Genomic DNA, 25,087 nt, shown 5'->3' on the forward strand with positions numbered 1-25,087 from the left:
TTCTGATCACATCAGTTAGATCATACTAAATAATAAGTACTGTTTTTGAGAGCCTACCAAGTTCTAATTCCAGATAATTAAATTTCTGTGAGGTAAGGATTATCTTCCCCATGTTACAGATGTGGGAGATGAAGCTCACACCTCCATTCCTTTATTTGAAAGACATTTCATCTCCACCGTGTGCCAAGAATAGTGCTCAGTCCTGGGTAAGCCAAGTAGATAGACTTTCTTTCCTTGTGGAGCTTATAACATTAAAGATAAACAAAGAGGTAAACACACATATTTATGATTTTTTTGAGAAAAATGCTATTAACAGACTGTTATTATAGAGGAAAAGTGGGACCCTGGATGGAAAACTATGTGTGAGTATCTAGAAAAGATTTTAATATGAAATCTGAAGCATGAGAAGAACTATCCCTTCCCAAGAGTTAACGGCAGGCCCATGGAAGCCAGGGACAGTAAAGATAAAAGTTTTGACATACAAGAGATTTTGGTGTTTTTAGAAACTGAATATATCCAGGGTGGCTAGGTCAGTTTGAACAATCACAGAGTAACAGAAAAGATGACATTTTAGAGGGGCGCCTGGGTGGCTCAGTCGGTTAGGCATCCAACTTTGGCTCAGGTCATGGTCTCACGGTTTGTGGGTTCGAGTCCACGTTGGGCTCTGTGCTGACAGCCCAGAGCCTGGAGCCTGCTTTGGATTCTGTGACTTCCTCTCTCTCTGCCCCTCCCCCGTTCATTCTCTGTCTCTCTCTCTCTCAAAGAATAAATAATGTTAAAACAAACTAAAAAAAAAAAAAAAAAAAAAAAAAAAAAAAAAGTAATCCAACTTTGAGTTTCGACTCAGGTCATGATCTCCTGATTTTGTGAGTTTGAGCCCCGTGTCGGGCTCTGTGCTGGCAGCATGAAGCCTGCTCAGGATTCTCCCTCTCTCCCTGCCTGTCCCCAACTTGTGCTGTCTCTGTCTCTCTCAAAATAAATAAATAAACTTAAAAAAATTTCTCTTAATAAAAGATGGCATTTTGAAACAGGAAAAGAAAATGAGTAAGTAATCAAGAAGTGGTAAGTTGAAGAAGAATGGAGTAGAGATATGGGAAGAGGTCTCATAGTATCCCAAAGCTAAAAGAGGCAGAGCCATCATATAAAGCCAAGTCTCTCTGAACTGAAACCCATATATTTAACCACAACACTCCTGCACCTCTAACAGTGACTCACTCACTGCTGGACAAAAGTATCTAGCCTAGTATCATGATCATATTGTAGTCAGACACCATGGAGCTTAACCTGGAGAAACTGAGATCCAGACAGGTAAACTCCAAAGTCACAAGACTAGTAGTCCAGGTCTTAGGAAGTACAGTAGGGATAAAAGAGGGGGGTGTGCAGTGGGAGGGAGGGAGAGAACACAGGGAAAGGGAGAAGAGAAGGGAAAAGAGAGAATAAGAGTGGATCAAACCATAACATCTAGAACAAACCATTGACTCCAATTAGACCAAAACTGAATCTGAATCTAAGAAGTCCAGTTTAGCCAAGATCTTACAAGTAATTTAAGCATGACTACACTAGAATCCAGCTGCCCCCACATTTAAGGATGAATGTGAGCTTGCGGCAAACAACAAAATATAGCAGATTTTGAAGATCTGAAGTTTTGTAATGATTCCTGTTAAAATGTAACCATGGGCGAGGTGGTGGTAATCCAGACAATGACTATGTTTGGAATTAAGGTGGGGATAGCTTTAATTATCTCCACTGTGAATTCATTTGCAGGTGATTTACAAGTGTCTGAAACACAAAGCAAATACATTTCCCCTGATGCAGGTGATTATGTTGTTGCATATGGTAGAGTTTCATTGTTCTGTGTAATATAATAGTTTTTAGATTTAAAAGAGACTTTGTTTTTTACAAAGTATTAGTTAATCCACACTGCAAAGGGATGAGGGTGGAGAAAAACAGTTTTCATGTCATCCTCTTAACTTTTATTCTGGAAAATGACTACTAATTACACAATAGTTGTTGTATTTGACCAGATCATTTATTTTCTCAATCCTTTCTACCATTTAGTGGGCTATCAATATCCCTCATACCCTTCGTCTCTTTGGGGAGAGATTTATACTATCCCCAAAACTATTGTGAAACTAGACACATCTTTAAGGGAAAAATAATAGATACTTCCAAAATTTAAAGGAGACATTAAAAAATGTTTAAAGATGATACGACAAATGTGTGAAGACACCAAGCATTATACCTGACACACAGTAGACTCTTTTCTATATGCAAACTCCTTCCCCTATATTTTCAGGTCTAATTCAGCTCAGGCCCAACTACTCCTGCATGTGGTGCATTACAAATCAGTTTGTTTTTGTAGTAAGTCCAACTATTAAGTAATCTGAACTCCATACAACTAATAGTCTAAGTTAAATGATATATTTCATTGAAAGGGAAGCCAGTTAATTTAGTAAACTATCTCTTTTATTAAAATCAAATTAATAGTGGTTCAGAGTTGGTATTGGATCTGCTTTCCAGGATTTTTTATGCTCAAGGCAAAACCTGTTTGTAAACACGTAGACTATGTATCTATAAGGAAAGCAATTCACTTGAAGGATTGATGTACTTATGCTTTCTCTAATAATTTTGGATATTATCCAATACAGCAGTGTTGTACTATAGCATGGCTTGTGGGCTCCAGAAAAACCTTTGGCCACCTACTGGTCTATTCTGGGTTTTCAAGACACAGAAAAATATAAAAAAATGTTACTGCCTTTTAGTTGCTCATACTTTTTGTTTTCTTGGGGATTTTATTGGGGTGGGTAATGTGGATTATCATTTTTATGTACATTCAAATATATCTCCATCAGAAACATCAAGCAGAATTCAAAATTGATATTATCACTTATATACATATTATAAAGAAATGCAATGAATATTAGAGCTATATAACTCCCATATTCATTAGGGACATTTTATTTCTACTTCTTATGAAGATAATTCAGAAAATAATTATCAAATCCTTATAATAGTACAAAATACTTTTTAAAAAACTACACAAATGAGTAAGAACAAATAAGTAAATACCTATTATGAGTCACATGTATAAACATGGCAATTAATCCTTACAAGTCCTCAAGGGTCTACGAAAGGTCATAAATGGAGAAGGTGGTAACTGAGTTGAGTTTTGAAAGCACAATAGCCTCTGCTTACAGAAAGTACATGTATGCATATGTGTGTGTGTGTGTGTGTGTGTGTGTGTGTGTGTGTGTGTGTGTGTGTGGGGCCATAATAGGAAGTACAGATATTTGGAAATCCAAGTCAAAGGATAGATAGAAACAAAGGCTTTGCTGCAGGAAAAATTCAGAGCATGATGTTTTTCAGAATAAGACATGTCACTAAGTTATTGAAGCATATGGCATATGCAATGTAGGATAAACATCCTAAAATGCCTTTAACTATTATCACTAAAAAATAAGAATAGGGAGGCTCTGAATAAAGCATTGCCTTCTACAGTTAATCTGAAATATGCCATACACTAAGTCTGAACAAATAAGCATTAAAAAAGTAAACCCAGCACTTGCAATGATTTATAATTCTTACCTCAATTCATCAAAACGAGTATCTTCATCTGGGAGCTGAAATTTGGAAATTTGCTTCTTTTTTTTCTTTTTTGAGTGTCTTAAAACAACAGAAATTTATTCTCTCACAGTTATGAAGCCAGACTCAGGTGTTTACAGGGCCATGCTCTCTCCAAAGAGTCTGGAAAGAATTCTTTCTTGACTCTTCTAGGTTCTGGTGGTTACCAGTAACCCTTAGTGTTCCTTACCTTATAGATGCATCACCCCAATCTCCACCTCTATCTTCACTTGACCTTCCCACCTGTGTCTATGTGCAAATTTCCCTCTTCTAATAAGGACATAAATCATTGGATTAGGCTACATCCTAATCCCCATATGACCTCATCTTGATTACATCTGTAAAGACCCTATTTCCAAATTAAGTAACATTCACAGGATCGGGGTAGACATGAATTTGGAGGTTGGGGGTGGGGATATTGGACACTATTCAACCCAGTACAATGGGTTTATAGTTTTCATCAAATTTAGAAAATGTTCAGCCATTATTTTTCTAGTTTTTTTTTCTCCCTCTTCCTTCCAAAACTCTAATTATAGAAATGTTAGGCTACTTGGTATTCTCTAAGGTTACTGAATCTCTGTTCATGTTTTTGTCTTTTTTACTCTACTTCATTTTGGAAATTTGCTTCTTTAACTGGCCTCATGATTGTAAAGCATAATGAATCCTTGACCTTTTGCACCCAAGCTGGACAATCAGCTCCAGGCAGACTTATCAAGTAGATGGTTGCATGAGAGGATTCAAGGGTCTTGTCATGGCCATATGTGAGTATTTCAAAGTCAAGAACATTAGTGTTCTACACAAATTAAAAGAATATAGAATTTTAGCAATACTACAGACTAAAGCTACTGAGTGGAATTCAAGCAATTGAGGCCATGTAACAGAGAAAAACAAGTCCCCTATTACCATGATGCCATTTACAGGATTCGTTCTCTATAAAATACTATACTGTGGAAGTAGATGGGGTGAAGATAAATACCAATTCAGCTACAAAACAACTGTTTCTTTTCTTGAGCTCTAGAAAAGGACAGACCTATAGACAAGAGTGTGGGAAAAAACAACATAAACCAAAGTGCCAGCAAAGGGATTGCTACAGACCAGTAAGCTGATGCAACCACTACTGACCAGAAATGATGACACATTCAGAAATGATGACACATTTCTATGACCCTCACTATTTTCAGATATATTTGGTGAAAAGCATAAACACCAAAGTCCCATCAGAAGTTTCACAGAGTTCAACTTAATACCACCAGAATCCACTTTTATGAATAGGAAAATTTGTAAAGATTATTTTTACCCTAAGCATACCTAATGACAAAGCATGTACATTGCAATAAGTATCTTAGGAAGAGTGTTATTTTAACCTGAATAAAACTTTAAAAAAGAATGCAAACAATGAACATGGGCTTACTTGAAAACAACAAAGTCAAATCAGAGCAATGAATCTATCTTCTTATGAGCTCACTGGAGCCCAACCATTTCATTTTAATCATAAATTAGTTTTACTCTTATAATTGATATTAATGGAAATCTAAAAAATGATACTAAAACTAAGAGTGAAAAACCATGCATGGCTCTTCCAAGGAAAAAAGTAGCAGGAATTAACATGCAAATAAGTGACTGCTTCCAATAAGAGAAAACTCTTGGCCTTACACAGCTGAACGGTTAAAAAGTTGTGTGTCATCTGTGCTTCATAAAAACCTCTCACACAAAAGCAATAGTACACACTCTATCGATGAATAAACTAGGTTTCAAAGTTTCCCAAATCCACGCAGCTAATCAGTAGAAGAGCTTCTGGTACCCAGTTCTGCTCATCTCTCCAAGTCAAGTATAACTTGTCACAGGAAAAACATCATGCTAGGTTTTAAACACCTGAGGCTGTTGATTTCCCCTGATCTTACAAGAAAACAATACTTCATAATTTTTTTTGGCAAAACTTATGGTTCATAAGTCACACTCTGAGTAAAATAAAAATAAGGTCATAGTAGGAGTCACAAAAAACATTTTCTAAATTCTCATTCATTTCATGGAAGTTTCAGGCCCTGCATTTCTTTTCAATAGTATTAGAGCCAGTAGGGTGGAGTCTCACACATGTTCTAGAACTATTTGCTTATCATTATTTAATAATTCAACAAAATTATCTTTGTTGTCTATGATAGAAAAGTAAATAAATAAATAAGTCCTATATGGTTAAATTCTGCAAGTGTGAAAATTACTGTTAAAGTTCAGGGCTGAGAGTCCTGGTATTCACAGAAAGGGCTCTGACCTAAAGATCTCTGTCCTCTTCCTCCTCAGCTCATACCAGCACCAATCCTACCAAGTTCTTATAGGCCAGATTCTGAAACAGCTCTATTATTTTCACTATTACTTTTCAGATTTAATTTGCCAATTTGGGAGACTAGCCTAGGAGAACCATCTGAGAGACAGATATTGTATTATATTTTTGGCTACCCTCTCTTCAATTTTGTTAATAGATGCAGGGTGGGACCACCCTGTCTCTCTTCTAAATGAGCCTGAGATATCAGAATGGATTTTCATTAAGCTACACACAAGTTTGGGTAAAACAAGCCTGGAATGTAAAATACTTGCAAAGTCATTTACAAAGAACCTATTAGTAGCAAGTTACTATTCTACGCTGTGTAGATACAGTGACAAAGACGACAGGAATAGTCCCAGATATTCTGGATCTTACAGTCTAGTGAAAAAGAGAAACATTAAACAGATTATCACATAAATAACCGAAACTTCCATTATCATCACAGCAGTAAAGTGACATAATAATATAATTCAAATTGGGTAAGTGCTTTGAAGCACATGATAGGGGGAATTAACCTAGTCTCATAGAGCAAGGGGTGAAGTGGGAGAAGGTAGGGTGGAGTTTACATGAGCAGAGAAAGCATTACTAAAATAGTCCAAGAACATTAAAATGAATCTAGCAAAGAATGAGAGCACTGAAATATATTAAAATAGTGCTTACATTAAGTAAATAAAAACATGACATTAAATTATATCTATGATACAAGATCAGTTAAATAAAAATGCTTAAAAAAAGAGTAAAACATTTTAAATAAATAACCCAAGACATAAGTTGATTATTTCTAAAGGCTGGTACTGTTAGCTATTTAAAAAAAAAAAGCTTTATATTGATATGCTTAAAATTTAAAAAAGAAACTCTTAGAATCAGGGGAATGAACTGGACTACCTTGGGGAGGAGGGATGGTATTTTTCAAACATATGTTTGCTTCATTATCTATACGATTTCACTGAGGAAAACAAATGTAATAAGTAATCATCTTAGATTAAAATCTACTTTAGGAAAATCCCAGGGCCATATTATGACTACTGCATGTGTGTATGCACATAAATATCATTCATATTTATACATAGTACTTAAAGGTCACTATCAATGTGTTGAAATATAGCTTTAATAAATTTGTTCATCTGGTCATCATTACATATGAACTCAGGGTGGTTACTGAAGATTACATGAAAGCCATCTTAGTTTTATATTAAAACTTTAATTCTCAGAAGTAATGGCAGAAGTCAGTTGGACAGTAATCAATGGTGAGTCTTATAAAGTATTTAATATATGCCAGCAATTGCTCAATGTTTGTTCATACACTTTATCTCATTCACTTCTCATAAAACCCCTGAGAGTTGGGTTTTGCATACTAATTTATGAAATAAGATCAAACTGAGGCACAAAAAGGTGAATAATTATTTCAGTCTCATAAACTGGAGCAGTGTTCAGCCTCTAGAAATCCTAAGCATTAAAATCAGTATGATTTTCTTCACACACATAATTTTTAATAAAAATAATATGAAAACATACTATATATATATATAAACACACACATATATATACGCAAGTCAACCAATATTCTCACTTTTCCCATAACTAATTTGATAGTTTTTCATGAAATAACATATAATTTATTAAAAGAATAATTATGTTGCTTGTTCTTAGCACACCTATTCAGTAATATAGTATCTAAAGGCAAAGCTAGACTGTAACACTGGCTATGCCTTTTCAATATATAATTCTTTAATATTGAACATGACTTTGAATTTGGAGTAATGATGTCTGGGGGTAAGGGGAGGGCATTCTTAAGAATCAAATATTAGAAGGGATAAGAGTAGCTTTTTACAATCAGAAACATTCTTCATGTTGGATGAGTACAGGCATTTGCTCCTTCTGAACAATTATTGAGCACTTCCTATGTGCAAGATACCGTAAGAGACTCCAGGAACACACAGATGAATGAGACATGGAATTTATATTATTGGAAAAGGATTCTGGGTAAAGAGACAATGACAGGTGATGCCATGCACTCTGAAAGAAATAAGGAGAGAGAGAGAGAGAGAGAATAATAAAGATAAATGTAGTCAAAGAATTGCTTCTAAGCATTGATATCTGAGAAAGGCCTAATGGAAAAACTGGAGCATTAGGAGGAACATGTACCATAACAGTGTAGGAAATTAAGCTTAGGAGTTCCCTGAGCTTGCACGGATGGGTTAACAAGGCATAAAGAAATAGAAAGCCACAGGATGAAAGCATCGAAGATTAGGTAAACAGGACAAAGGCCCCCATTATAGGACAAAAGTATAGGAAATCTCAGGATGGAAGCATCCAAAATTAGGTAAACAAGATTAGGTATTAAGGGTGGAAATGACCCCCAACTTAGTACAATAGCAGAAAGCTGCTTTCACAGGAAGGAAGGACAAAAGTAGGAAAGTAGAACTTTACACCAGCAGGGGGAAGTTGCTCAGAGTGGAGCTAATTAGAAAAAAGAAAGGTGCCTTGTTGACCCTGAGGTAGCATGCTCTGTCTTTCTTGTCCCCTAGGCCAGTTTAGGTAAACAGAGGTGGCTCCTCATGTATGCTGTAAACAACCTTCTGCCCAGTGCCAGGATTTTGTTTTGTATTGGTCCAAACCCCTAATACCACATTATCTTCAAAACCCCCTTTCCCTCAAGCCCATGAGTTAAAGTTCACAGTTTCATTATCTCTTTGTGCACATCCATCACGCTTGTAACCCTTCTGATCCTAATAAAAACAGAGCAAGGACCCTTACTCAGGACTCTTGTCTCCTCCCGGACATTAGCCTCTCTTGCATTTCAATCCTGCATCCTCTCTCTTTCTGGACAAGAAAGAACTTCAGAACCAGAGTGTACGACATAACAGGATGGGAGGCCAGCTACTGTGGCCTTGTGAGAAAATGTGGGCAACTTCCTATGGCTGAAACACAGTGGTTCAAGGGAAGTGGTTGGACATGAAACACAAGAGAGCCCAGGCCATACAGAGATTGATAAACACCAAAGAGCTCAGGTTTCCTCCTGAATACAATGGCATGTTATTGAAGGATTTCAAGTGAATGGTCATATGATTTGATTTATATTACAGAAATTTCATGTTGAGTCTATAGACAGCTTAGTTCCAGATTCTAAAAGCTCTCAGAAGGTTTCATAGCAATTGTGTTTTTCTCACAGTGTGACATTATTCCCATATCTTCTTCCTACGATGTTTAGACTTGAAACATTTTAGAAATAAATAGGCATATAGTCTTTCCGAGTTAGTCCTGGAGCACAGTTGAGAGGAAGTGTGTGGGTGTGTGATGAGGCCAAGTTGCCAAGAAAGATGTCCATATGCTAGAGTCAAGCAGTTGTGTGGGCAGGCCACAGACATCACACAGACATCACCACAGATGTCCTAGAGCTCTAGCACTCACGGGTCGAAGGAGTAGTGTCAAGATCCCATCTTTTGTAAAGAAAGTGAATGTTTTGTAATAAACATGTGTAGAATTAAATCAGTCAAGCTACTTGTTCTGATTTGCCACCCAGGATAATTAAAGTTAACAAGACAAGAATGAAAGAGGCAATAGAGACATAGAGTGAAAAATCATTAAGGAACATCTTACCTAAAAGGTGTTTTTTTGAAAAGTGATATAATCCAATAAGGATATCAAGTTCTATCACAATGTTCAATAGTTTTCTCTGAGCTAACATATTTTATATTTGTTAGATCATCTGCTTAACAATTGGGACAACCCAAACTTTGGATGGAAGAAATAAAAGCATATTTAAGTGAGTTGGAATTACAAAAAAAATAAACTTTATTTTCCTAAAATCTGTGACATAGTCAGCTTTTGGTTAATTACGAGACTAAATTTTTAAAAATGTTATGATGCCTTTTAAAGCACCCATCAGCATTTTAGTTTGTATATCAATCTTAAGGCGATACAGTTATCTTTGTGGGATAAAGTTGAAGGATAAAGTGGCTTAGTCACCTGCATTCTTTGCTCTGACTAGTGTTAGGAGTAACCCTAGCTACCAACAAGAGACAGATGCCCTCTTGCATTCAAAGAAGCTATCCTTACTATGACCCAGCAAAAACAAGTGTTACTCACATCCTTGCTTACAGATGAGAAACCTGAGATTCTAAGAGATTAAAAAAATTTCCCTAGGTCAGAGCCACATAAATTGGGAAACATCACTCATGTACTGGTCTCTTTGCCTGTAAAACTTGCATGTTTTCCATTACCTGGCTTAGCCTGTGCAAATGAGGCAAGAATTTTTCTCCCTGGCTTGATCAAATTCTGTATGCTTTCTTTTCCTCTTTCTACCTAGGAAAATGTAGACCTGTTTTTCTCTTTCCCATATAGGTTTATCTTTTCTGAGTCATTTATAGTTTGTTTTTCCTTTTTCCTAGAACAAGGGCTAGCCCTTTCCTAGCCCTTTCCTAGAACAAGGGCTAATTTGTTAAAATATACATAGAAAAACACTTGTCCTGGCAGAGCTTTATCTGTTTCAAATCGTCTTACCTTTTGGCAGGACATACTAGTCATTTTTCAGTCCTTTGATTGATATTCATACAGCATCTTTCTCAACTGACAGTATTAAGGCCCAGATATAGAAAATCTTAAATAAATAAAAAAAAAGAAACCTAATTTGCAATCCTATTTTCCTTCTACCAAAAGGAAGCCTACCTGTGGACAATAATTTCATACATTAACCAGATATCAGGACCCTTGGAGGAAAATACATACTATCATGTTGAAAATTGAGTATTTTCAGAAAATGATGACCTTTCCCAGCTTATGACTATAGCTTTAATAATAAGAGAGAAGCTCCAGCAGGGACAAGGGCAATTAAAACCAATCTGAAAGCACGCAAATGAAATGGATTATAAAACAACTAAAGTAAAATTACCTAAGGAAACATTTGTAAGAGCGATTAAAGACTTGGTATAGGCTGATTAATCATATTTAGAAGTGAAGAAAAAAGTATTCTGAACAAATGTTAATTGCAAATAAACAAAGTAAATAACTGCTATTTATTTGAACATGTATTCTTTCTGATATAAGTAATGTTTCACATAATATACTATCAGAAACATTGATTTAATGGAAGAGAACATGGGACTAGGTATTGTGCCATAACATCATTTTGGTATTAACTTGCGGTGTAAATTTGGACCACCACTACCTGTCCCTAGTAAGGGAGTTGACCTAGAGAAGCGTTTCTTAAAGTATGGCTCTAGACCATCATCCTCATCCTCATCATCATTTGAAAACTTGCTAAAAATGCATATTATTGGGCCCTACCTAGACCCACTGAATTGAAAAATTTGAGAATGGGGTCCTGCAGTCTATAATTGAACAAGACTTCTATGTATATCTGAGGCACACTAAAACCTGAGACCCACTGAACTAGACCAACTGTAAAGTGTCCCTAGTATCAATATTCTCTGGTTACGTAAGGTATTTCCCAAAATGGTTTAGCTCATGGTCAGCTACCTTCCTCTTCTAGGACCTACATAGCTCACTAAGAATGTAACCATGATATTGAGGCACCTAGGTGGCTCAGTTGGTTAAGTGACTGACTCTTGGTTTAGGCTCAGGTCATGACCTCATGGTTGGTGATTTTGAGCCGTGCATGGGGTTCTGTGCTAACAGTGTGCAGCCTGCTTGGGATTCTGTTTCTCTCTCTCTCTGCACCCGTCCTCTGCTCTCTCAATTGCTCTAAATAAATAGATAAACATTTAAAAACAAAAAGAAGGGGCACCTGAGTAGCTCACTTGGTTAAGTGTCCAACTTCTGCTCAGGTCATATTAGAGTTCATGAGTTAGAGCCCCATATCAGGCTCTCTGCTGTCAGCATGGAGCCTACTTTGGGTCCTCTGTCTCCCCTCTCTCTGCTCCACCCCCACTCTTACACACTTTGTCTCTTAAAAATAAATAAACATTAAAAAAAAAAGAATATAACCATGACAATGACACGTGAGAAAGTGTCAGGAGATGAATATTAAGAAATTGGATACATTATGGGAGGCTATTAAGACTTTATACTTGGGGGCACCTGGGTTGCTCAGTTGGTCTCAACCTACTGACTCTTGATTTCACCTCAGGTCATGATCCCAGGATTGTGAGAAAGAGCCCCACAATGGGCTCCATGCTAAGCATGGAGTCTGCTTAAGATATTTTGTCTGTCTCTCTCTATCTATCTCTCTTTTCCCCTCCTGCTCCTCCCCCACTCGCACGCATGCACTCTCTGTCTCAAATTACAAAAAAAAAAAAAAAAGACTTTAGAATCAGACTGACACTGATTAGGAGGCATAAAAATGAGAGACACTGTCTCTCAAAAATTTGAAGTTTAAAATAATTTAGAATAAAAATAACATATTATCAAAGTAATGAGGTCAATCACAGACTTAAGATATTGGGACATTAGAGATGGGAAAACCTTAATTCATTTATGCTATTATTTGTTGATAAAAAATCTGAATCACAGATAAGAGAAATAAATTGTCTCCAGTCAGCTTGTGAGAAAATAAAAACATGCTGAATCTTCATGTAGCAGGTGATTTAAAAATACTTGTTGAACTATATCAAAAAGATTTGTGGAGTGGAGGTAAAACAAATTAGTTTCTGTATGTGCACGATTCTGTGCACTTCTGGAGCAATCTGGATGTGGCTTTAAAACATTCATGTAGGAATCATTTACTATGTCACTGCCTAGAGACATTTTTGGAACTTCTAGGATTAGCTTTCAACTTAAAATTATCTGGAAATGAGTCATGTTCAATCTATTCCATCATATCTTTATTTCTCATTATACCATGAATCAGAAAGTTGGTCACAGGTCTCTATACACAGCTGAATCTTATGTAACCTTAGCTACAGCTAACCACAGGTCTGGTCTCAATGCCTGAAAATAATATAAAACAAAACAACAACAATGACAAAAACAGAAGAAAACCATGGTTTTTGAATACTTATAAAGCATTACTACATGTAGCTCTATTTAATTTCTCATGAAAACATTATTGAAAGAGATAAATCATCTTTTTTGATGTTCAGTCATTAAGGTGAACAGCATGCTTAGATACTGTATTATTTAATGAGGCCACATAGACTCTGCTCATGTATGTCAATTAAAAAAAATCATTCAACATACATTTGGCACTTGCTATTTGGTCAAAGTGCCACACCTTGAGAATATAAAGATGAATAAGACAATATCCATGTCTCAATCACTGTTTTTTTTAACCTAAGCCTTTATAGAATTCATCAATTCATTTTAGTAACCAGCTGTATGATAATTTAATTCAGAATTTCTAAGGTAATATAAGTTATGAATAGTTGTACCAATCGCTGGATACTTAAGCAAACCATAGTTAGAATCCAGGCCCATTAATATTTCTGAATATTTCTGATATTTCAGGTAGATAATTACATTAACAGACTATGTATTTCATTTCTTTTTTAAAGCAAACCTATGACATAAATATTACCTGTATTTTGTAGGTAAGGAAATGGAAAACAGAAACCTTCGGTGACTTTCAAAGTCACACTAGAAGTGAATGAGGGATCTAGGATTTACAGCCTGGTCATATTCTGAGTGCAGAGATTTTTTTCTACTCAATTAGAACATTTTGTTTTTTAGGGAAAAAGAGAGATAAATAGAAGAATGATAAGGAAAGGAGAACAAGAGAGAGAGATAGAGAAGAATGTAGGTATGCAATTCTTCATACATAGGGGCAATACTTAGTCTATTTTGATAATCAAATAAATATGTGTCAACCTAGACATCACCACAATTCTGAGGGTCAGGAATTCTTAGACAATATAGAGAAGTAAAAAATGAAACATTTTTTTATTCTGTTACTTTTGCAGCCTCAAGTCATCTAGGTCTTCTAACATATATTATATTTATCAGTTGACAGACTGATGAATGGAAAAAGATGTGGTTTACATATACAATGGAATACTACCTGGCAATGAGAAAGAATGAAATCATGCCATTTGCGGCAATGTGGATGGAACTGGAAGGTATTATGCTGAGTAAAATAAGTCAGTCAGAGAAAGACAGATATCATATGTTTTCACTCCTGTGTGGAAGTTGAGAAACTTAACAGAAGACAAGAGGGGAAGGAAAGGGGGAAAAATAGTTACAAACAGAGAGGGAGGGAGGCACACCATAAGACACTCTTAAATACAGAGAACAAACTGAGGGTGGATGAGGGGGATGAGGGAGAGGGGAAAATGGGTGATGGGCATTGAGGAGGGCACTTGTTGGGATGAGCACTGGGTGTTGTATGTAAGCGATGAACCACAGGAATCTACCCCCAAAACCAAGAGCACACTTTACACACTGTATGTTAGCCAATTTGACAATAAATTATATTTTTAAAAATGAAAGGGAAAAAAAAGACTGAACATGGTTTAGAGTTGTCTCTCTTCTAGATTTTCTCATGGGGCTACAAAGATAAAATTCAGGAAGTCAAACTCTAAGATCAGAAGGAGAGACAGGGAAGAAGCCTGAGATCCTCTTTGTCCCAAATCACATAGCTCCTGTAAGTGCAGAACTTACCAGGCCTGATGGGGTCCTGGCATTGGAAACGCCGTTGCTGACTCCAACCACAAGTCCAGGTAGAAGCAATGGATGCATCAGTTACGCCTTTAAGGGAAGACATTTTATTTTGCAGAAATTCAGCATCCTGGGGGGCGGGGGCGGATATCTCAGCAACCCAAATGTAAATCTAAATGCCACTTATGGAATTACCGTTTTGTTCCATAGCCATAATTTCTCCCCTTCTTCTGCACTCTAACAACAATATGGAGATGGGAGGGATCCAAGGAAGAATAAAGGGTCCCATTCCTTTCTCCAGGTAAGTTAGACAGAGACACTCCCCAGCCTGAGGCAGATCCACTCCAAAGTCCAGTGAATGAGGAGTTTTTGGGGGTACCAAGAACAGTGTCTGGAGCTGTGGTGACATAGGACAGAGAAGAGAAGAATGCCCTGGAATCACCTGGTACTACTGCTCTCGGCCTCGATTCCGACTACGAAGAATATCAGGAAGTTATGCATCAACCAGAACTGACAACGTGATGATTTGTGAATGCAGGGAGAGAAGACAAGGGAGGGAAGGTGACAATAAATCGACCACTACAATAAAAATAAATAAAATAAACAAAATATATTTTACATATCGTTACTTGATTTAATTTTAATAATATTTGTTTTAAAAAATCGTGCCACAGAGAGAAGGACAGCCATGGAAAGTAGTATGCGCTACAATCCAGAGAATCAAATTTTAGAATCTAAATAAAGTCGGAATTCTATTAGGATATCATTTACCATAGAGAAAGGACAGAATAATTTGTCATTCACATAGACTGGTTTTGAGTAATCATAATTATGAATTTTGTAACACCTCCTCAGACGAATCTTATTCTTTGGCAGTTCAAAATTATTCTTCCTATAATGTCCCTTTCCCTACAGAGAATCTCCAGAAGCTTACATAGAGAATCACAAGTTCACCTATAGATAGAAGGAATAATAACATTTTCCTTTTTCCAGCAATAAGAAATGCAATTATTTATTATTATATTTTGGAGAGAGAGAGAGAGAGAGAATGAGTGGGGGAAAGGCAGACAGAGAAGACGATAGAGGATCCAAAGCAGGCTCTGTGCTGACAGCAGAGGGCCCAATGCAGGGCTCAAAATCATGAACCATGAGATCATAACCTGGGCCGAAGTTGGAGGCTTAAATGACAGAGCCACCAGGAGCCCTGAAATGCAATTATTTTTAATTGCCAGAAAATGATACATTTTTAGAAAGTTGGCATCTTTGCCAACTTGCAAAACCACTGTCACAGTCCATTATTGCTTTGAGGTATCTTTGAGGAGCATGTCCCTCTGGCTTAAAAATTCTCTAAAGCTTCTTAGTATGGGATAGAATCTCTCCACATTTGGCACTTGCCCACCTCTTGCAATATCATACCATTGCTCCTTTCCATATTTTCCCTGTCTTCATTCTCTTAGTTTCCAAAATAAGTAAATAAACAAACAAACAATAAATAAATAAAAGCAATTTGTTCTCAGATCACTATAAACGTTGTATTGGCCCTAGGGTCTGAAACAATTTTCACACTTTTTTTTTTTTTTTTTTGGCCTTGTAAATTTCTCCTTCAAAACCTAGGTAAGTTGTAACCTTTGTTAAACCTTCTTTCAGGAGAATGGATACTTAGTACTATGGTATCCTGCTTTCATTATTCTGTCATAGCACAGGCTATATTCTTTTTCTAGTATTTTGTCACTTGTCCACGCTCCTCAGCTCAGGGGCCATACTATAGTCTTCTCTATAGTCCTAACATCCTATGCAGAATTGGAAAACACGTGTTGATGTCATGTGTTCTAAAGAATAAAGTTTTATATGAAACACAATAGGAAATAAGGAAAAATGGCCTCTGTGAGGTTTTTTCCCCCATTATGGAGATGGAAACAAGAAAGTTACACCTAACACTTAGATAGCACTCACTATATGTCATGCACTGTTCTAAGTGCTTTGTATACACATATGAATACATTTAATCCTCGTTCTAACTTCATGAGACAAACATTATTATCCCATTTTACAAATCAGAAAACTAACACATACACAGAGGTTAAGTAACTTACTTACCATCACTCAGTTGGTGCATAGAAGCATACTATAAACCAGGCTGCAAACACCATACTCAACTACCTCTCATAGGCCCTAAGAAAAAGGTCTAGAAGTACTTCAGAAGCATGCATTCACTTAGCTGCACTTGCTACAGTATGAGCTTTAGTTAACGAACTAAGCATTAATGAGCTGGGGCTAGATCAGAGGATAAAGGAATAGCTACACTCTGGTCCTAGAACTATTACCAATTATCAGTGAAGCTAAGGTCTTCTGGTTAGGACTTTTTGTAACATTTTTGAAACTTCCCAGGATCTCAATTTCCTCATTCTGAAAGGGGAACAATCACAGCCCCAAATTCATGGGATTGGTTTGAAGGTGAAAATAGACAATACTCATGAAATGCTCAGCACAGAATCTGCCACATGAAGATAAAGTTGAAACTAAACAATCAAAAACACTGGCGTCCCTATGCTGACCTCTGTCACCACCACCACATTTGACTGGTCAGGAATTTGCATGGCAACTATGGCAAGAGAGAAAAGGGACAGACACCGTAAAATGGGACGAAGTGAAGGTGAGGCACTGCACCCTTTAATCTTGCAGGCATCTTTTTTTTTTAAATAAAAAGTAGTAACTTGAGTATCAAAGGTGTATGAGACAGTCATATGAGTAACCTGTAGACTCCCCACATTGCCTCTCTGAGGCTGCCTTTCAGATGTCACATCAGCTCAGTACTTCACATCTTGTGACTCATAATGTTGTATGAGCACTTTATTCTGACCATCCATAATACATCTGAATCTGACCATGATCTCAATTCCCTCTACTCCTGCAGAGAGACAATTCATAGACTGAGTTCTTGAATCACAATCTTAGATTCAATCTCTAAGTTTTTGTTATTTTTTTAAACTCTCACCTATTTTATTCAATGCCTAGCCAAGCAAGAGATTTAAATTATGCACAACCTAGAGACACGAAAATGAAAGCAAGCAAAAGACATTTCTCTCAAATGCTCAGCTTGTACTCACGTGCAATAGGCTGTATGTTGGAATCATACAGAACCTTCTGTGCTGTTTCTCTTTCCCTTCCCTAAATGAAGACTCCGAAGGATTAGAGGAAAGAAGTAGTCTGAGGCCACCAAAATCAGGATATTGGTGGCCCTTTAACATTCCCTAAAAATAGACACTTAATATGAATCCAATTTATAAAACCTTTCCCACAGCTTATGAAAAAATTTTAAGCTGGTAGTTTTACTATGTTATTTTGAGTTGTGTTGTCTGAGACAAAAATACTAACAGACAGATTTAGAGCAAATGTTTGTTTTTACATAGTCATACATCCAGTCTCTAAGTTTATGGAATAGTTATTCAAAACCCTTTGATACTACCCTCATTCTGTGTCTTCCCTCCCCATGGCAAACTGAAAATATAACTGAAAACAAATCAAATATTCATCAACCTAAAAAACACCTCCTCACTTGTCCCCAGGAAACAGCCACCAGGAGAAATACAGTAATATTATATTTTTTTAGAAGCAACCCAATATACAGCACTGACTATAAAATTCACTTGTTGTATGTTATCTTTATTTTTCTAGAATCCTATAATTCATAACTAGTGTTTCTAGTTGTTTTTCTTAATTAATCTAAATACCAGCTGCCTCTTCCTCAGATGATTTTATTTAAAACAAAAACTCACAAAATTAATTTTACCTATTGGCAATATACTGTGATTTTTATTCTTTTGTGGGTAATTATGACTTCTACTTTTAATGGGTTTTTTTGACCAATTCTGATTATACCTCAAAATGGCTTCTTAAATGCACTCCCAAATGCAAAATGTCAGATGTAAAGAAGAAGCAAGTTTTGAATTTACTTCTCTAGCAATGATACAATGTTCCTGATAGAGTAGGCAGTTAGCCAGATAGGAGCAGGGAACAGGAGTTTTCCGACCATTAAGAAGGGCAGAAACGGGGAGCCTGGGTGGCTTGGTTAAGCATCTGACTTCAACTCAGGTCATAATCGAATGGCGGTTTGCGAGCTCAAGTCCTGTGTCCAGCTCTGTGCTGATGGCTCAGAGCCTGGAGCCTGCTTCTCTCTCTGCCCCTCCCCAACCCTCACTCTGTCTCTCACACTCAAAATAAATAAATAAATAAATAAATAAATAAATAAATAAATAAATAAATAATAAACAAACAAACAAACATTAAAAATTTAAAAAAAGACAAGATGAAGGAGAAGAAGGGCAGAAACAAGTTTCAAACAGCAGGAAAACACCAGGAACACACATGAGCTCTTCTCTGTAACAACTGCCCTACAGTAACCTATACCTTCATTAAATATATTTACATTGTGATTTTGACACTCTTTGTGGGGGATGGCTGCCATGACACTTCTGATAAGGACCATATGGGGCCCAACCCCTCCCTCCTGACCTGTAGGGGGAGACCCTTAGATGATTGGGGGCAACCCGAGTCAGAGACCACCCGAGCTATGACCCATAACTCTTACAGCATAAAAAATGAAGACAACCTGACCCTCAGCGCACTTGCTGCCTCTGGGCCTGCCTGTTCTCCCATCTTGAGAGAGTACTTTCACTTAAACTGCTATTAAATTCTTACTTACTTCAGAGTTTGTCTCTGAATTCTTTGTTTGCTGAACTCAAAAGCTGGTTTGGGGGTTGGGGACAGGACATACTACTGACATCGCCAAATGTTAATAAAATAATATATTCATCAAACACAGTATTCATATCAAGACTTTCTAAAGCTATTTATCCTGTGGTCTTAACTAAATATCAGGACAAATGCTTGAAAGACTTAGGATAGATGGGATAAGTCCAATTTTATAGTACTCATACAGATCACAGAATTTAAAAAAAATCATTTAAACAAGAAAAAATTACCCATATAATTTTTTTTCATCGGTGCTAAAATCTAGACAGAGCTGAGATCCTTTAAAATGCTGAAATAATAATAAATAATAAAATAAACTAAGTATGTTTGCAATAAAAACAAGAATATTGTGAAGAGACAGGCTAACTGCCTTGAGCCAATGGTATAGTATTTAATAAAAACTGAGAGAAGCGAAATTAACCAACAAATTTTTACTTCCAAGAACAAAAGTCTTCATTTGTACTATAAATGGTAATACAAATGTAGGCCATCAAAGATTAAAACCAAAAAGAGGTAGGATTGTAGCTACAGAATACATACCTGAGCAAAGGTGTCCATCAGATGTAAGAGTAAAACTGCTCTTGGTAATTATTCAAACATTCCAGAGAATGGAAGAATTTCCTAAAGACTAGTGATGAAGAAAAATGAACTTGTAAGTTTATCACCTACTACACAAGACTTTATAATGGATTATTATCCATAGCTTGTAAAATTTTTAAATACTATATAGTGATTATCAGAAGCCTATATAAGTTTATGAGAATTCTTGTCAACAAAACTTTTTTTTAATTGAATCTTTTTGCTAAGGAGTTATTGTAAGACACAGTAATTTCAGTAAAGATTTGATGAAGTCTCAACTGAGATAGATCCTTACCAATAGAAGGAAAGCATGTAGAATAGAGGGTACACAGTTAGATCCAGCGTTGTACCTCAAGCACAGAAGACAATTACTGTGAATGACTGCTTTAATGCCAAAACAAAGGGGGTTTCCTGGCAAGTTGGTGAACTCTACCCTGTTCAACCTCATAGATGTATATGCAGAAGATGTAGAAGACACATTTATTAAATTCACTGATGACACAGGGCAGGCTGACTAATTGAGTTAGATCAGATTCAACACTTTAAAAGGCTTCAGTATGAAGGATCTAATAATGTCAAATTTAGTTGATTTAAAAAATCCAATTGCCACTATGTCCAAGGCACAGTGGAACACACAAATAACACAATCCAAATAACAGAAACCTATTAACAGTCCTGACTTAAGGAAATTTTGTGTTAACAGCTTTCTTAGCAGGCTCAAGCATAGCTACCAAATGGTAAACTGGATATTCTCTTTGATTCAAAGGATCTGATGTAGGGTACCCATGAAAGGACCGAGTCTCTAGCTCAGGACTTAAGAAATAAAGTTATTCAGCTAAGGAGACCCAGAAATGCCATACCTTATATATGGCACAGAAGTTTGCCATCTTCTGTGACTGTGTTTAAGAATTATTACCTAAAAATGCTAATTCTTGTGTACCATGCCAGAAATGCTGAATAAGAATAATCTCCATGGGAGGTTACAGGAAAGTTATTATTTAAAGAAAAAAAAAAAACACGTCAGGCAATGTCTATCATTGTAAAGATTTTGGTAACACTGATCTATGTGAATAGCCCTGAACCTCAAGAAATCTATACAGGAGAGGAGACACAACACACCAAATGTTCACAAAAGTTTCATATTCAGTAAATGGCAATATGCATGAGAAAGTTACTCTAATTCTTATTAGCCTCTAAGTTATAAGGGAGAAAATACACAAAGGATTTTGAATGTTGAAAAGTGATTTTTCTCAGAGATATTAACAAAGGCAATGTTTCAATCATTATTTAAATCTGTTCTTTTCTTTCACCACCATACCTTTTTAAGAGGTAAATGAGAGTGGCTGATCTGTCTCTCTAGGTAGAAGAGTGTGTCATTTTCGTGTTCTCAGTAGGTTTTCTTTTTTACCCAAAGCTGTAGTTGAAGGATGTACCCAATTGAACAGAAACCAAAACGATAGTCCAGATGAGCTGAGACACATCAGTCACATTTACTACAAATGTAAACTCTGTGGCCTAAGATGACCTGGGTAATGATGCCACATGGTCAGTGAAATCAGAAAGAAAGACAATGTGGAATTCTCATTCCTGTGGGCAAGGTGACACTCCCCTAGAATCTTAAGATAGAGACACATACAAAATTGGTAGGTATCTAAGGTGGTATGGCATTTCCTGGTTCTCCTTAGCTGAGCAATTTTATTTCTTAAGTCCAGAGCTAGAGGCTTGGTCCTTCCATAGGTACCCTATATCAGATCTTTTGAATCAAAGAGAATATCCAGTTTACCATGTAGTAGGTATGCTTGAGCCTGCTAAAAAAACTGTTAACACAAAATTTCCACAAGTCAGGACTGTTACTAGGTTTTTGTTATTTGGATTGTGATAACCATTTTATATCCAATCAGTATAAAGCAAAATTCCTACAATATGAAGGAGCATTGGGCATATTATTGTCCTTTTTGTATTGGAAATTTTTTTTTGATTGTTGTTACACTTAAGGACAATAGTAAGGGATTCCAAAAAACAGCGAGAATAGTGGAGGGTAAAACAAAACAAGAAACAGCTGACTCGTTATGAAGAATAATAGATTAGAAACTTTCAGCCTATAATTGAAGAAAATTATGAATATATGATATAGTCATCATTGCTGGGTATTTGAAAAGTACTATGAATAAATGGTCTAACAATCTCTGTTCCCATGGTATACCACAATTGAGTTGTTCTAAATGACACATTTTATTTAGAATGATTAAGCACTATCCTATTTAGTATTCAGTAAGACTATTTATAACCACTTAAAAGTGCTTTATTTTGGGGGTGCTGGGGTGGCTCAGTCAGGTGAGCATCCAACTTCGGCTTGGGTCAGGTCTGTAGGTTCAAACCCTGCATCAGGCTCTGTGCTGACAGCTCAGAGACTGGAGCCTGCTTCGGATTCTGTGTCTCCCTCACTCTCTGCCCCTCCCCCACTGGTGCTATCTGTCTCTCTCTCTCACTCTCTCTCTCTCAAAACTAAATAAACATCAAAAAAATGTTTTAAAAAGTGCTTTATTTTGGACTACTGAGTACACAGAAGAGTGAGGCGGTTTTCTAAATTATTGCTTCTAATTAAATAATAATGATAGTAATAGCAAATGTTATTATAAAAGCAAATATGTAAATTATTCATAAATAAATATTACCTTGGAAAACAAGCCTAGAGAATAAGAGAGTTTATATTGCCTCACTTGCTCGTTCACAGCTTCAACTGACACATAATAGGCAGATAATAAGTTTCCTTTAAAGACTGGAATAAACTGCGGACTAAGTGGCTCTGAGAAGTGTTCAAGCTGCCTGACCCTGAAGGCATATACTTGAAGGCAGCCTCACTGAGATGTCCTCAGTTTCTAAAGCAAATGAGGAAGGTCCAAAAATATCCTGCTCCTTAGACAGGTCGACTTTTTTTAACCTGGTGTGATTTATGCAGAGAATCTGTAAAATATTCCAGTTCATCAAAAGTCTAATTTACATACATTTAAAGGACATTGTGGAAAATAATTAACCAAATGTATCACAATTCAGACACTGAATGTTGACTAGGGATTTTGAGACACTTAAATGGAATACTGGGAGGTTAAATTAGCACACTGGATTGCTAGGGGAAAAAAGAAAGAAGGAAGGACGAAGGGAGGGAAAGAGAGACTGAGAGAAATGGGAAGTTGCTTTCTTTGCAATGCTTCATACCCTAAAGTCACGCAAAATAAAGGGCTCTATTCCTTTTTCCCCCTATATTTTATGAGTGAATAATTGTGTTGCTTACCAGCCATCATCTTGAAATAATATATTAGAATGATTATAATACTGTGTGCATCCTGTAGCACATCTCGAGTTCTAGCTTAGAGATTTACCAGGAGAGAAACATGTGGCTTGTGAAAATCAAACTAAATTCCCATCAAAATTGTACTCCCCATCACTGATGCACATGGGAAAAATCTCAAATGAAATTTTATGGACAGATTATAAACTTTTTATTAATTTTCATGAACACCTAAGATTTAGTGGGAATTTCCTAAAGGTTTGAATATTCCAGATTACTAACCCATTATATTAAAAGTATTTAAATAATCTTTTTATAGTTCTTCACAATAACCTGGAAGCTGGCCCTTGATCAACAGAATGATTTTATTATACATAATTCTACTTCGTGGACAATAGATTGAATAAGGTTTATGAGCTTCTTTTTACCATTTAGGTTTCAAACAAGTGGAGCATTATATAATAACTTGAGATTGAATCAGGAATTATTAATTTCTGTTTGTAGTCATACTTCAAGCTATCAATAACTTATTTGGAAGAAAAACTTTCAAAGCCATGTCTTTCTACTATTTTTTTAAATGTATACAGAGAGTTATTAGTTTATACTGGCTGTGTGCTCACATAAATGACTTCAGTTGAAGAACAGCATGGATAAGGCGGGGCTACCTGTAAGGAAACTGACTTCAAGACCAAGAATGCAAATCTATACACTTGATCCTGGCTAGAACCTTCTCTAAATAGCGCCATTATAAAAGAGTGAATAAAAGAATTAACCGAATTACCTACCATTCACCTTCACAAATTTGTTTTTCTTTTTGATCAGAGTAAAATGTCATTAATACAAGGCCTAGTTTAACTGGATCTCCCCTACCTGCCCCCAATTCTTCTAAATTGGAAGTAACCATCTGGAGTAACCATGTCCTTCATTTGCACAGTACTTTCGCACTTGCTTATATAGAGAACCCCATTCCCAAAGGCCTTTGAGCTTCCAAAGAGTTGTTTCCAGGCAATAGCTATGCCTCCTATTCCAATGCCAATACTGATCTGAAGTACTGAAAGAGAGAGCTATATTGAAAAGAAATAAGGAAATAAGACATGGGCTGTTGTAGTTTTGTAACAGATTACACAGAGTCTTAAAAAGGCATAGGAAATGATACCTACTAACTCTACTTTGATATAGAACAAAGGAATACCTTTACCTGTACATTTATATTTATTTCTCTTATTCTCTTCATATGTTTACATTCATAGATATATAAATATTTCCTCAAATACAAACATAACTAAGCATACTGGACTATATTTTACATAAGCTATTCAAAATACAGTATAAATATCCTGGGGAAATATGTAATTTTATTGCTTTTTAATGAATTTTTTACATATATTTACACATTAGTATTTATAACATACCTATAAAATATTTATTATTAAGTTCATGAAAAATAACAAACATATTTTTAAAACAAATACACACAAGGAAAAATTTGAGGGAAAAGACATCATATCAGGGTAGAAAAATAAGGAATAAAGTTATGAAATTTGTACTTGTAACTAAAAGGTTGATTTGAAAAGCGGAGATATCATTGAAGGGAGCTTCACAAAACCAACAACCCTTTGCAATATAACAAAATTAGCAATGCTCCATCACCTTGGAAGACTCAGCGAAAAATATCAAAATTACTCTTCATCACCACTAGGTGGCTCACTCTCTATATCTATGCCTCAGCAGACACACCAGTGTGGCCCCAGAGGTTGTAGGCACTAAGATTCTCCCTAGAGAGTACAGGTAGTAGAAAAATGATCATTTCGAAGCAAACCTAATGTCTTGAACAAAGGAACACCTGAGCAATCCCCGGTAAGTTATTATCAGAATTGTCTTTACAGACACAGGATAATTAGAAGAGTTGGTCTTAGACCAGAGACATTTAGAAAGCCAGATGGAAACCTGTCTAATAATCATTCTGCAACCATGCCCAG

The 25,087-nt window shown here is 36.2% G+C and overlaps 1 protein-coding gene and 1 long non-coding RNA gene across 2 annotated transcripts in view; both read right to left on the reverse strand.

The window, feature by feature from the left end:
- TENM4 (teneurin transmembrane protein 4) overlaps positions 1–25,087 on the reverse strand; it is a 2,903,849-nt gene that overhangs the window by 2,875,337 nt on the left and 3,425 nt on the right. The window lies entirely within an intron of this gene.
- Positions 12,744–19,862, reverse strand: LOC132661218 (uncharacterized). Its single transcript, XR_009602118.2, has 3 exons — positions 19,781–19,862; positions 14,492–14,578; positions 12,744–12,826 (listed from the first exon to the last, which is right to left on the reverse strand). It is a non-coding gene; the product is annotated as an uncharacterized LOC132661218 (long non-coding RNA).

The sequence above is a fragment of the Panthera onca genome, chromosome D1 (assembly GCF_046562875.1).
Source record: "Panthera onca isolate mPanOnc1 chromosome D1, mPanOnc1 haplotype 2, whole genome shotgun sequence".
NCBI classification, from domain to species: domain Eukaryota; kingdom Metazoa; phylum Chordata; class Mammalia; order Carnivora; family Felidae; genus Panthera; species Panthera onca.